Source organism: Eurytemora carolleeae, unplaced genomic scaffold (assembly GCF_000591075.1).
Source record: "Eurytemora carolleeae unplaced genomic scaffold, Eaff_2.0 scaffold542, whole genome shotgun sequence".
Classification (NCBI taxonomy): Eukaryota; Metazoa; Arthropoda; class Copepoda; order Calanoida; family Temoridae; genus Eurytemora; species Eurytemora carolleeae.
The window spans coordinates 104,549-120,026 of record NW_019396535.1 but is presented as its reverse complement, the minus strand read 5'-3'; the positions used below and the strand labels follow the sequence as shown (position 1 = coordinate 120,026).

The 15,478-nt window shown below is 31.3% G+C and overlaps 2 long non-coding RNA genes across 2 annotated transcripts; one reads left to right on the top strand and one right to left on the bottom strand.

Annotated features, from left to right (window-relative positions):
* Positions 1–2,478: 2,478 nt before the first annotated feature.
* LOC111705023 (uncharacterized) lies at positions 2,479–4,422 on the bottom strand. The gene is made up of 3 exons (XR_002765924.1): positions 4,334–4,422; positions 2,714–2,758; positions 2,479–2,659 (listed from the first exon to the last, which is right to left on the bottom strand). It is a non-coding gene; the product is annotated as an uncharacterized LOC111705023 (long non-coding RNA).
* Positions 4,423–8,292: 3,870 nt separating this feature from the next.
* On the top strand, positions 8,293–14,253 carry LOC111705022 (uncharacterized). The gene is made up of 3 exons (XR_002765923.1): positions 8,293–8,565; positions 13,800–13,863; positions 14,186–14,253. It is a non-coding gene; the product is annotated as an uncharacterized LOC111705022 (long non-coding RNA).
* Positions 14,254–15,478: the final 1,225 nt, after the last annotated feature.

The window sequence follows — 15,478 nt, the reverse complement described above, 5'->3', positions numbered from 1 at the left end:
ATGTATAAAAAGTACAATATAGACAGTATAGTGGACAGTATGTATAAAAAGTACAATATAGACAGTACAGTGGACAATGTATGAACAAAAAGTACAATATAGACAGTACAGTGGACAGTATGTAAAACCAGGCATTCACAGTACTTTCCTCAAATAATGACACTTAAAGACGACCTAAAACTTTTTAGAAACAACCATTTAAAGATTAAATTAGGATTTCTGTCTTGAATGTAGTCTTTAAAAGGCATTTTTGAATATTTGAAGAAAAAAAGTTTACAGCTGCATACAGCCATAAATGGGAGTAAAAAGACTCAAATTTCTCCCGTCATTTACCCGCATTTGAACAATTTTACCGGGAAACTGATTTTTTCCTATTTATGTAAACCCAATCAACTTACGTAGAATCTCAAAATCAAGCTAGGAACATTCCCGTGGGTCTCCCGGGATGCCCAATAAAAGTTTGCGGCAAATCGGTCCCGGGGCACGTGGATTTAACGGTTCTGTCAATATTCCAGAAAGCTGTGACTTTCGATCACAATTTGACCCATTAAACATAATTTTTTAGACTTTTTTCTTAAATACTATTTNTTCCCATGGGTCTCCCGAGTTGCATAATCAAAGTTTGCGGCAAATCGGTCCCGGGGTTCCTGATTTATGATCGGACAAACAAACAAACAGACAGACAAAGAGAGATTACAACTTTATATATATAGATGCATCATGCATAGAGGGATCTAAGAACAAAAATATTAAACTCCATTTTTCTCGACTGATCAATCCTCATGAGTCAGAATCCTGAAAGAAAAATTGTTCTTGTTAAAGACAATCACGCACCTCTGCCCCTTTAGTAAAAGTAAATTCAACTTATATGAAGCATAAAGTCTGACCGCGTCCACCTTGTTGCACCGGCTGATTGTCTGCTTTATTAACCCAATGTCCATGCGGTGTACAGTACAAACTGGGACCGGAAAGGTTGACCCGGCTCGGAAATTCAAATGTACAACGGCTGCCCGTGCAATGTTATTGTAATTAAAAAGGACCTTCCATTTAAGGAGGGACAGGTCCGATTTACATTGATCAAGACTGTGCAGAATATATTGTCGTTTAAAAGCTTGAAAAGTGTTGATTCTGACAATTTCTCCTGTCTTGTTTATTAAATAATACAGCTTGGTGGTCAGCTCCAAATACAGGTGGTCAGCTCCAAATAAAATATATTTCTTAATCGTGATATAATTTTGTCAGGCTAAAAGAAACTTTGTTTCTCACAAAAATACCAATAAGATATATAAATATATCATCAGGATTTGATGGAGCAGTGGTTAGCGTGTTTGATTCATAATCTAAAGATTCATGGTTCAAGTCCCGTCAACTGCAAAAATCAAATCTGATGAATAGAGCCATACTGATGAGTCCTTAAAACTAAACTACTATTTGGAAAATCATTATAGCTAAATTTTAATGTTAAAGATTAATAAAAAATATCTCTTCATGTCATTGTAATGGCCAATGGGTATTATTGAGTGCGAAAAAGTTTTTGTCTGAATTTTTAATTTGATCGAAAACAAACTATAAAAACTAAAAATCACAACAGAAACCTTTTTGCAAGCGTGATACCCATTTCAATAACATATACAGTTTTATTCAATTTTACTCAAATTATGTAATGCCCGATTCACGTACAGGGTATACTTAAAACATTCATCTGATCGGAGCTGGGAACTTTAGAATGGTGGATATCAGGATTAATGCTTAATCCTCTCTTTTTGATTATCTCAAGATTAACCTAATCTTGCAAGATTATCTTAAAAGTGTATGAAAAACTGTTATCATCTGAGAAACTGTAGCACCCAATCAGAGAAAAGCGGACAACCAATGAGAGAACAGAAATATTCTCATAGGAGAAAACAATTAACGGATATCCAAGGAGAGAGAAAAAGAGTGGATTAGGACAAAAATGAAAAGTTTCCACAGTGGATATTCGGATCAAGAAGTCAGGATTAAAGTTTATCCATTCTAAAGTTCCCAGCTCTGATCAGAGCTGAAAACTTTAGAATGGTGGATATCAGGATTAATGCTTGATCCACTCTTTTTCTTAATCTCCAGATTAAATATTGCTTGTTGTCCTCATGAATTTAATCTCCAGATTAATTAACAGATCGGGATTAAGGATATCACATTCTAATGTTTTCAGCTCAGAGCTGAAAACTTTAGAATGGTGGATATTGAGATTAATGCTTGATCCTCTCTTTTTCTTAATCTCGAGTTAAACCTAATCTTGTACTTGTATCCTGAAAAGTGGATAAAATTCAACCAATCAAAAAGTCGCGTATATGAAGCCGATAAATTTGAAATTTTGCGCGCCATTTAAGATTAATATATAGAAACGCGAGGGACTCTCTAATTTTAAAAACCAGTTTTTGATTTTTCTCTACTTTATCCAATAAAGAACGGTTAAGAAGAAAATCAATAGGGTGTCCATTGGATACTCAGATTAAGTAATCAAGATTAGGGATATCTCATTCTAAAGTTTTCAGCTCAGGTTATTTGTATGGAAAAACGCTTGTAAGGTGCGCCCCTTTATGCTTAAAAAAAATTGTGATAAAAAATAGCCACCTATCAACCCAGCAACGATGGTCATAATGAAAAAGAAAATGTACACCTAAAAAAAGACATATTATTTATTTTTTTCTTTTAAATATTAAAAAAAAAATACCTTTAAATCATCTTTGAAAGTCGGTTTCTGTAATACGCTTGTTTCCTAATAAATGAAAATATTCCTTAATCATGATTGTTCTAAATTCTATATTCTATATTCTAAATTATTTATATACTCTATATTCTATATTCTAATTTCTATACTCTGTATTTTATATTCTATATTTTTAACATCGTCTAATCTAATTCAATATTATTCTATATTCTTTAATTACACTGTTTTTTCTATCATTCTCTATTCTAACCTCATAGAATAAGCTCGAAAATTCTAGTAGGCAGCTTCCAATACTGCTATGCTTTGTTTCCAAGGTCGCTTTTTCAGATATGACAAATATAAGGAATTACATATATCTATTACAGTTATATTTCAAGTATGTTTACATAAGAAATAGGGCCAACCAAAGAATAATTGTCCTAACCTGAATAAACCAAAAATGATGTAACATTTTGTAGTCAGCGTTTTGTTATTCGAAGTTTTTTAGCAGTTGACGTTTTTTATTATCGACGTTTTGTTATTCAAAGTTATGTAATAGTTGACGTTTTTACTATCGACGTTTTATTATTCGAAGTTTTGTAATAGTTGACGTTTTTTATTATCGACGTTTTGTTATTCGAAGTTTTGTAACAGTTACCGTTTTTTAATATCGACGTTTTGTTATTAGACGATGGATAATCGACGATTTGTTTGTGGACACACTCCCTATAAAACAGTTATATATTTATATACATGAAATAGTTACAAATGAAAAACTTTTTTCTTTTCTTGATAAAAATAAAAATATGTCCTCCGTTGATTATTCTGTAATCCACTAACCTCATACAATAAATAATAAAAACTAAATATGTAAGAAAATGATAATAAATCTATAAAAAAAGAAGAAAAAAGAATAATAATTATGCTCAAAGTGAGTGATTACGTAATTTCAAGTAACATTATTCACATCAGAGGCCGAATTTAATGAATTTGAGCCGCGGCTTAAATTTAAACCTCGGCTTAAATATGGTTGATTTCACTCAAAATTGTATCAAATTTTTCAATAGCAGGAATAGGATTAATAGTGCTTTCTCTCTGAACTAACTTGCAAATTCCTCCTGTAAAAACAATGTTTAAATTATCTGCATTAAACATTGTTTAAGAGTTTGAAACATGTATTTATCTTCCATTGTTGGACTAATAAAGATTTAAAGAAAACTAATGTTAGGGTCACTTGTAGAAAACCAATGTTAGGTCACTTGTAGAAAACCAATGTAAGGGTCATATGTAGAAAACCAATGCTAGGGTCACTTGTAGAAAACCAATGTAAGGGTCATTTGTAGAAAACCAATGTATGGGTCACTTGTAGAAAACCAATGCAAGGGTCACTTGTAGAAAACCAATGTAAGGGTCACTTGTAGAAAACCAATGTTAGGGTCACTTGTAGAAAACCAATGCAAGGGTCACTTGTAGAAAACCAATGTTAGGGTCACTTGTAGAAAACCAATGTAAGGGTCATTTGTAGAAAACCAATGTAAGGGTCACTTGTAGAAAACCAATGTTAGGGTCACTTGTAGAAAGCCAATAAAAGGGTCACTTGTAGAAAACCAATGTTAGGGTCACTTGTAGAAAAAATCATCTTACCTCATTTACCAAAGAAATTTGAGAGTATACAGCATTTTCTAATTCCATATTTTTACAAAAAATATTTTTTATGTAGATATGCACCGGGTGCTTCTGAAAAAAGTGTGTTTAAGCTTTTTTGCCTATTAAACGTTTTTTTATGTACTAAAAGTCAGTATTGCAAAGTCAATAAAGCAGCAGGGGGGGGGGGGTCATGTTTAGCTCCAAAATGTCTTTTCACCTTAAAAAGTATGCCTAATTTACAGTTGAAGGCTAAAATGAAATTCGTACAATACAAATAGGCATGTTATCTGCAAACCAGGGCGTACACAGAAATAAATATGGGGGGGGGGGCAAAATTTGAACTGTAAATTCAAAACATTTGGCTTCTTGGATACTTTAAAAGTACACAGTCCAATTACCTTACAAATAATACTTTATTTCTCCTTCAAACAAAACTAGCAGAAAAAAACAGCAAACTTTTTTTTTATGCTCTTCACTCTTCAGTTTTAGATTTGAAAAGTGTTATAGCTCTCAGTTCTAGTTGGGTTGGGCTGCGCCCCCCTTTTACAGGTCTAGAGAGGGCACGGTCCACCTTGCCCCCCCTGTGTACGCCCTTGTCTGCCAAAAAAAAAACACTTTTTAAAACAGTTACCCGACACGTTTTGTTGGCTAAAAGCCTAAATACATAATACAAAAGTACATTACTGATGAATATTCTACAATAACGTTGGTGTCCTGTTAGTATTCTACAACTGACATAGTTCTAACGATAAAACATGCACTGTTAGAAACGATTCTATCGTTGTGTGCGACATAGCGAAAACTCCAATAAAATTTTTATTAATATAGATTCCATGGGAACCAATAAACCTTTGATAAAATTTCATAAAACTTCGGAAGAATCTCATAAAACTTTGATAGAATTTTATAAAACTTTGATAGAATTTCATAAAACTTTGATAGAATTGAATAAAACTTTGATAGAATTGCATAAAACTTTGAGCGAACTTCATAAAACTTTGATAGAACTGCATAAAACTTTAATAGAATTTCATAAAATTTTAATAAATTTCATAAAACTTTGATAGAATTTCATAAAACTTCGAAAGAATCTCATAAAACTTTGATAGAATCTAATAAAATCAAGAACAGAATGAAAGGAATAGCTAAAAGATTTTTAGTTAGTCATTAAGCTTAAATGAATTTAATTTTAATGTGCATGGATTACAAAAATTAGTCACCTTGAGAACATATTGATAATTGCAGGTACACTTTTTATAGTGCTTCAGGGTAAATAAACATGGTTTACTGAAAACACTTGTTTGATTTTCTCTTTTTATATATAAATTGTTATTTTAATACTCTTTCTACTATCTTATCTTCCAATTAGGGTGGGGGGGCGGCAACTGTTTAAAAAATAATTACAAACTCTATAGTTTTTTAAGTGGATAAAAAAAAACTTCTTTTTATGAAAAGATTTTTGAAAGTTTTAAGATATGGAATGATTTTAACGATTTATATGTCATCCCCCCCCTCCTCCGCCCCAACCCTTTTTTAAAATTTATTATTATATATGTATGTAAAATATATAGGTGTCGCTATAAATGGCCAATAATCATTATTGTAATATATTTAAAAAGTCCTTGAAACAAACATGCCTGTTAAAATTGGTCTATAAGCAAATGGAATGCATACTTTGTATTTAATGCATTTTTGAAGCCCCCCCCCCCTCGCCATTTTAGAGTTAATGGACTTGCAATTAGAGCTGGTATAGTTTTAGTATCTAGAGAATACAGAATAGTAAAGGTAATGTATCTATTGACTATTTCATCCGAACATGTTCTTTTATTCAATTGTAAACAGAATAGAAAAATATTATCTCCCTTAAAAGGTCTGTAGTAGGTGTATTATCTTTCTTAAAGGGTCTTATTTAGGTGTATTATCTTCCTTAAAGGGTCTGTATGCAAGTATTATCTTCCTTAAAGGGTCTTATTTAGGTGTATTATCTTCCCTACAGGGTCTGTATGTAGGTGTATTATCTTCCGTAAAGGGTCCGTATGTAGGTGTATTATCTTCCCTACAGGGTCTGTATGTAGGTGTATAGTTATCGTCCTTAAAGGGTCTGTATGTAGATGTATTATCTTCTTTGAAGGGTCTGTATGTAGGTGTATTATCTTCCTTAAAGGGTCTGTATGTAGGTGTATTATTTTCTTTAAAGGGTCTGTATGTAGGTGTATTATTTTCCTTACAGGGTCTGTATGCAGGTGTATTATCTTCCTTAAAGGGTCTTATTTAGGTGTATTATCTTCCCTACAGGGTCTGTATGTAGGTGTATTATCTTCCTTAAAGGATCTGTATGTATAGCTGTACGTATAAATATCTTTGATTATTTTAGGGAATTAAATATTTTTTTTAAGTCCAAATTATGTCTAAAAAATTACCCCCCCCCCCAAAAAAAAAAAAAAAATACTTGTAAAATAATTTTACCTCCCTCCACCCTAGCTTTCTTGCACATGTCTGTAAGATATAACCTTGACATCATAGGAACCGCTTTATAATAACAAAGTAGAGAAAAAGAAGAAAAAGAACTGACTTGAATATTCAAATTTACTAAGCAATAGGAGAGTGATAAAAAGCGGTTAATCAGCATTTTTAAGAATATGAGATATTTCGCAGAAAAGTATGAATTGATTGACGTTAACTATATCCGTATTTTCAATCATAGAGATGTGTAGGAATCACAAAGGTCCTCTATAACGCTTTGTGATGATATAATATAAAGATGTTTTGAATTTAGAACATTGACTATATTCAAGTGCAATTCTGATTTCGACTTTTGGATGTTTTGCTGCGGATTTCTGCTGTAGAAAATGATGAAGAATCTTGTCAAGCAAAAGTAGAAACATTATTGATCAAAGCTGAAAAACTCTTGTACTGGACATCTCGATATCCACATGTGGACACTTTTGATTTTCTTCTTAATCCTCTGTTTTGGATATCCCTGCTGGGTTCCGATCAATGAAAGTTCTTTCATTGATTGCGCAAAAAATGTCTCAGCTTCTGATTAGCTGTTCAGCTGTTTATGCAGACGAGACTTTGCATTTTGGATAGTAATATAAGATTAAATTAATCTGCAGATTAATGAGAAAAGATCGCAATATCCACAATTATAACGATTTTTCCTCTGAAAAAAAACAATGCCTTTAAATTGGCTGCAGGCTACATTTTTTGAAGTTAGAACCACTTATGCACTACACGTATATTACAGGTATTAACAAACATGTAGCAGATATTTAATTTTAAATTCATAATAATATCCTTGCTCGTAAGTTGCATTTATATTGAAGCCATACTTACAAAGTTACATTTCAATTGACATTAAATTTTTTCAATTCTTCTCATCCTTTTTAATCTTTTTCTTCTTCTTCTTCTTCTTCTTCTTCTTCTTCTTCTTCTTCTTCTTCTNTTAAGTTTCTGGTTCGGATACAGTCCCTTTAAGTTTCTGGTTCGGATACAGTCCCTTTAAGTTTCTGGTTCGGATACAGTCCCTTTAAGTTTCTGGTTCGGATACAGTCCCTTTAAGTTTCTGGTTCGGATACAGTCCCTTTAAGTTTCTGGTTCAGATACTTTATAAAGAGATGTACAGTAGTATAAAGTAACTGCTCCGTGGACACGGCCTCTAATATTTATCAGTTGATGCTGCACTGTCCTCGGGACTGGAGCAGCAGCCTCTGTTCCAGGATCTCACATGATCTCATGAATAATGTACTTGTGGCGCCGGTCAAAATTTAAAAACTTTTCCTTCAAAAAAGAGGATAAGTTGCAAATCCTTCAATAAAACCCGGAAAATCTGCAGAATCTTAAATTTGTATTTCTTTAATTGTGTAAAGATAAGATATATAATATATATTAGAGGCTTATTCATGGGGGGGGGGGGGCTATGGGGGCTTTTAACTCCCTCCCCCGAGAATCAGTGAATTTCTATGGTTTTTGGGCCCCAATGGATGATGAGCTCCCCCCCCCCAGTAGAAAGAAAAAAATTTAATGCTCTGGTAAGCATTCCTGACTGCGCCCCTGGTATATGTATTTTATACATGTAAATGTATATAAGAATATGATTAACTCAGTGATTTAGTGATATCGTGAATTTTCGCTCCAAACCAGACTTCTTTCTGACTACGCGCGTTTAGGGCTTTTTAAATGCGCAGATGAGTTTTTGGGCGCGGACTCATCCTTGCATACGCACAGGGGTGAGCTTAAAAATTTAAAAAAAAAAATTTTTTTTTTAAACATGTTGAGGTTTAAAAATAATTTGAAAAATTTCATTTTTGTGAAAAATTTTTAAATGTTCCACATTTGTCTGCCAAAAACCGGTTTTTTTCACTATATTTTTCTCTTTCTATTATTTCACCGCTATGTTTTTAATATTTTATATTGAAGACAGACAACGCAATAGTTTTTAATAGAACTTCAGTCCTACTGGGCACAGGCAACACCAAGTGAAAAGTGAAATGTAAAAAGTGACTTTTATACGTTATATAAAATTCAGAACTCTTTGCCTGTTGACGGAGTTGACGCCAAGAGTGTAGGGCCCGGGGGGGGGGGGGGGGGGTATTATATAAAGACACTTTTGATGAGTTTTGAAAATTCTGGTTTAAACAAAATATGTATTAATGATACACTGTTCTCTATATAACGGCAAGGTTATTCTAAATATAATCTCCTATCTTAAATAATCCCTCCTGTATCATTCCAAAACTACCATTGCATGATAATTGATCTCCCATACAAACATAGCTTCTTATATAGCTATAAACTTTTTAAAACCTTTTAAAAATATGAAAAAATGAGTTATTGAGACATGGCGAAGACAAAGAATTAAAAAATAAATATTTATTACTATCTTGGGAACCCAGCTTTGCCTTGATTTCCCCCATAAAAGTTAACCTGCTCAAGTAAGAACTTTTAAACCAAGTTAGGAACATTCATGTGGTTCTCCCGAGTTGAACCAGGCGCGCAACTAGACATTTGGCCCCCCCCTAAACATTTTTAGGGGGGGGCAAGAAAAATGTGTGTTATACTTAAACAATAAAAAACTAACCTTACCAACCGGATATTCAGTTTAAATTTTCGCTATTAAAGTCGACCCACTCAACTTAGAATCTTAAAACCAGGCTTAGTACATTTCCGTGGGCCTTCTGAGTTCCCCTATCAAATGTGAGGCAAATCGGTCAAGGGGTTCGACTGCGTTATGTTAGGACAAACTAACAGACAGACAAACAGAGATTACAACTCCTCAAATATAAGTATAATATTTAACTTTAGGTTTAAAAACGTAAAGTTAAATTAAACTTTTTATCCCCTAATTGTTTTGGAAATACAACCAAAGAGAATAGAATATATATTAGAGTGGAATTTACTAGAAAAAAGTGTAAAACGGCCATTTTGTTGTACTGTTTCCATACTGCAGGTGTACTTTGGGCCCTGGAACATCATTTTATAGAAAATCTAAAATTAATATTAAAAGAAAACCAAATTATGCCTTTCACTTTACAAACGATGATTTTCCGTCATAACTATAATCAAATGATGTTTTTTATTCACCTGATTCTTTTTATAAAGTTTATTTAAAAGCTTTAAAAAAATCGAAATTGGATAGTCTAGGGAACATACTGTATTAATGTACTCTACTGCATATAATTTGTAAACATTTACATGAATTGCAGTACACTCTGAGCTTCCTTTCAGGCTGAAAGGGACTGACAAAATTCATACCGTGGGATTGTCTAAATTCCACTCTAATATATATTCTATTCTCTTTGAATACAACCAACTTTAAAATGTACAATCCAAACTGAAAAAATACCCCTTATATTATTTAGATAATGCTCAACAAATTAACAAGTTTTGCCCCCAACAAAAAATAACCAAGCTTAGTTTTAAAAAAATGCCCCTTTATATATTTTAAAATGCCATCAAATAAAAAAATTTACCCCATACACAAAATTCACCAAACTGAAAAAAGCCTCCCAAAAATAAAATTTGCCCTCAAACAAAGATTTGAAATTTATCCAAACTAAAATAATTTTCCCCCAAAATATAATTTTAAATTTTTCCCACACAAATTTGCCCCAAACTGAATGAATGCCCCCAAAAATAAAAATCTTCCCAAAAATATCCTGATTTTTGTACCTTGCCCCCCCCACCCCCCCTATAGCTGATTGTCTAGTTGCGCGCCTGTTTCTATCTATCTATCTTTCTATCTATCTATCTATCTACCTATCTATCTATCTGATTGTCAAGGTTAGCTAAGTAACCTTGAATCTTGAGTTTTCTGTCTCTCCTGTTTTGTTCATTTTCAGTTTCTGACGCTGTCTGCCTTTCTCATTAAAAACGTACAATATTATTCATGATTTTTTTTCATGATTTTTTAAACTTGTATAATATCATTCTAAAAACTGCATTTCATGTTTTCGTCAGAAAAAGAAAATATAACTTTTGCAACGTAATAATATTGCAAGTTGGAAAAGCAATTCGATTTTTATTTTCTATTATTCGGCATAATTTTCCCATTCGTTTTATGGGTGCAATATTCTTTTGTAAAATAGCTTTTTTTAAGCAATTTGTTTAAATATATCTTTAAGTAGTATAGGTACAATTTAATAAAAAAAAATAATAAAATGTATCTAGTGTTTAATCCCATTGTGTGTGTCCATATTTGATTTATATGTTTGTTTGTCTGTATCCAATAAATGGCTGAACCAATAGGGTTTAAAACTTTTGTAGCAAATCCATCAATTTAAACAGATAAATGCGGGAAAATGTTTATTTAGTGAAAAAATGGTTGCTGGAAATGTATCGTTAAAAGCTTAAATTGTTACTGGTAGCGCCATAAAACAAAGTTTTTTTTTCACAAGATTTTACAATTTTGAAAGGAATAGAATTTCAGCAATTTCTTGATGCATCCGTAGTGGCGCCAAAACTCCGCTAAAATATTTTCTTTTCCTTGTTGGCGTGCTTTGTATTAAACTCAGACAGGTTAAAACAGGTTGACCGGAGTAACTGCGTACAGTGCGTTATAGTAGTATAGAGAGAGTGAGAGACTGAAGTATCAAAAATACATGAGGTTGCCAACTTTGAATTACACATAAATTAAAAATAAAATCAATTTTTAGAAATGCAGACCATAAAGTGTCCAAACTCACTTTTTGACTTGTCCTTTTTTGTAGACCTAGACAAGTACATTTTTTAACTCTAAAGCGCGTGATTTTAGCTTTAATTTTTAAGAAGTAATTGGCAGAGCCTACAATATTTAGAAACACTACAAAAAGCTGAATCTTTATTAAAAAAGGTGTTTTAAAGTTCTAAAATGTACATGTCCTAGGGCTACAAAAATATATAAACAAATTAGTGCCTTTTAGTCAAAAGCTAAGGCGGCACGTTAAAGTTAGGCCAGTCTTAAAAATTGATGCAATTTTTTTTAGCGGTCTGGACCTATTTCCATTTAATAGGATGGCGTTGCTTGCTTTCATAAAAGAGTGTTGTGGTGGGTGGGGTAGGGGGGGGGGAGCATTTCCTAAATTAAAGTTAGGTTTATATAATCCGAAAATAGTGCAATAATAAGTTTTATAACTTCCAAATGAAAAATAGAGTAGTAAATATATAAAATAGATTTAAATTGGAAAGATAAAAGATACACCCCTCCCACCTACCCCTACCTCCCGCCTTATTATAAAAAATGTATAATAATAATTGGCAAAATTGATACTTTTATTAAAATTTTCTATTTTTACATATTTGTTTACGTATTGCTACACTATTTATCCTGCTCTGTTGGTACAGACTACAAAGTATATAGATGTCAGGGGAATTTCCCCTAAACATGTTGGAAATGGGGGGGGGCACCTACCCCTCCTAAATATGATGGGAAGGGGGGGCACCTACCCCTTGATTTTTTCCATTCTAAAGTTTCGATGTTCAGAGTTTCCGTAGTTATGAGAACTTTTTAGGTCCAATGTTTTTTTTTTAAATTTCCATAACCCTTAAAGGGACTGTAAAGGAAAATGAAAGGGGGGTATAGGATGAAACCTGAGAATCTCAGGCGTTGAATAATACATATAAGACATCTATTTGATGTTCCAGTCTCGAGAAATTGACATAAAACTGTGTCAAAATTATACGAAAATCTATATATATATGAAAAATCTGAAAACGATTGGTTTCGTATTTGTGGAATATGATCTAAACGTCTACTTTTAAATCAGTTTGATGTTTCTTCAAAGATTATTTTTAACAGTTTTCCATGGACCCCCCAAAATATTAACTCTATCTGTGTTATTCTTTACAATCTGTGTGATTGTTTACAATATTTGTTATTGTTTTCAATCTTTGTTATTCTTAACAAACTTTGTTGTTGTTTACAATCTTTGTTATTGTTTACAATCTTTGTTATTCTTTACTAACTTTGTTGTGCTTTACAATCTTTGTTATTGTTTACAATCTTTGTTATTGTTTACAATCTTTGTTATTGTTTACAATCTGTGTTATTGTTTACAATATTTTTTATTATTTACAATCTTTGTTATTGTTTACAATCTTTGTTATTGTTTACAATCGTTGTTATTGTTTACGATCGTTGTTATTGTTTACAATCTTTGTTATTGTTTACAATCTTTGTTATTGTTTACAATCTTTGTTATTATTTACAATCTTTGTTATTGTTTACAATCTTTGTTATTTGGTTTACAGTCTTTGTTATTGTTTACACTTTGTTATTGTTCACATATTCATAACCTTTACTAACTTTAATTTATAAATCGATTAATAAACTTTAAACCTTTACAATTCTCTGCTTTCTTGATTAAATATTTATCAGAATCTAAAATCTATAATTGCGTTTGATGCATTTCGATAATTCTATTCATTTTTCATCAGTTTTTATTATTTTTCATCATCTTTCATCATTTTTCATCATTTTTCATCATTTTTTATCATATTTTATAATTTTTCATCATTTTTCATCATTTTTCATCATCTTTCATCGTTTTTCATCATTTTTCGTCATTTTTTATAATTTTTCATCATTTTTCATAATTTTTCATAATTTTTTCATCACTTCTTATCATTTTTCATCATTTTTCATCATTTTTCACCATTATTCATCATTTTTCATCATTTTCATCATTTTTCATCATTTTTCAACATTTTCATCATTTTTCATCATTTTCATCATTTTCGTCATTTTCATCATTTTTCATCATTTTCATCATTTTTTATCATTTTCCTCATTTTTCATCATTTTTCATCATTTTTCATCATTTTTCATCATTTTTCATCATTTTCATCATTTTCATCATTTTTCATCATTTTTCATCATTTTTCAACATTTTTCATCAGTTTTCATCATTTTTTTATCATCTTTCCTCATTTTTCATCATTTTTCATCATTTTTCATCAGTTTTCATCATTTCTCATAATTTTTCAGAACGATATCGACAAAAGTTGAGATTCTGAACAAGAATGGGTGCTTGCAGCGGAAAAATTATTAAGTATGAAAATTTTAATTAATCCTATAAAAAGGACTGTATTTAATTCTTTCCTCCATTGTTATTGTATAAAAGAAAATCCGCAAGTTTTTTTTCAGAAAAGACTCAATTTTCAAAGTTAAAAACATGGATATCTCATTCATTTTTGATCATTCAAAGGTTGTAAAGGTACCCTTGTGAATCTGACAAAATTCAAATTTCAAAGTCTGCTTGAAAATACATGCCTTCTGTCCATTTTATCTCTCCTTTTTCATAAATAAATAAAAATCATGCTTTTGAAAATAATTCGATTTTTACTAAAATAATATTTTTGTTACTTTTGCAGATCCCAGAGTTCATTAGATGTTCTTGAATCAACTGCGTGGATCAGGGATGAAAAATAATAAATACAAAAATACACAACAGTACAATCTTAACCCTATCACCATTACAGAGGATGGGGGGGGGGGTTCTGCATAACGTCTTATACTAGAAAATTAACTCAATTTTCTTCTCTTTTTCAACTACATAGTTGAATACAAATTTACCAAAAAAATTGTTATGCATAGGATAGGATCGGAGGATATGATCAAGCGGCTGGTCAAAATTTCAAAAATTAGTTAAAATTATATATAAATTTTATACGTTTGAAAAGTCCTTGAAAAATTGATGTAATAACATGTCTCACACTCAAATTTAATGTTAATGTTTGTCAAAAGTAAAAACAAACATTTTTCAAAATTTGTCGACTTACTTTAGGATTTTTTTAAAATGGTAAAACCTTGAAAAGTTGGACTAGGGACATGTATCACTGTTTGGACCGTGCATATGCAGAAGAGATCTTAATATTTTTGAAGCAACCTGTATTGCATTCTTGGTTGGACTAGACAAGGTTTCAGATATATTTATAGTTCTTGTATTTCTTTTCAACTCTCAATCAATCCTATATTGTAATGTTTTCAAAATATTTTAGCAACACCTAATACAAATAATTAAAAACATAAAATAAGTTGTCAAATCATCCGTTTTATAACCTTATTTAATATTTGTGAATGAAAAAAGAACAAAAAGTTTAAAAAAGGACTGTTCTTGACCCTTCATGTAAAAATGGCAATGCCCGATTTACAACGGTACTCTTGAAAGCTTTATCTGCTCAAGTATGAATTAGATATTCTCAATTTTCTTTCTTCAATTTAAACAATTCATTTTTATTTGTGGTTTCTTCTATGCAAAAGTTAAGCGGGCGTTACCCTCTTTGCAAGCAGGGTCACATGAAATTACGCTTACAGTCCCTTTAGATCAAGTAATAAATACAAATTTTGTTTCAAGAAATAAATTGATACTTACACATGATATGCCTATATATAGATTAAATCTAGCTACAGATTAAATAAGAGTAATAAACATTACAAAATGTGAACATATATAAATATATATACAAGTGTATATATATATAAATATATATATATATATAAAATACGAACTAAACCCTATGTATGAAGCCATAAACTTAAGTATTATAAACTCTAAGGCGCATTATCAAAATATTATAAAATTATTATTTTATATGGATTAAAGTGTATCTTTCCTCTTATTCCAGTACAGCGGGTCCATAAAACTGTGGAATAGGAAGACGACG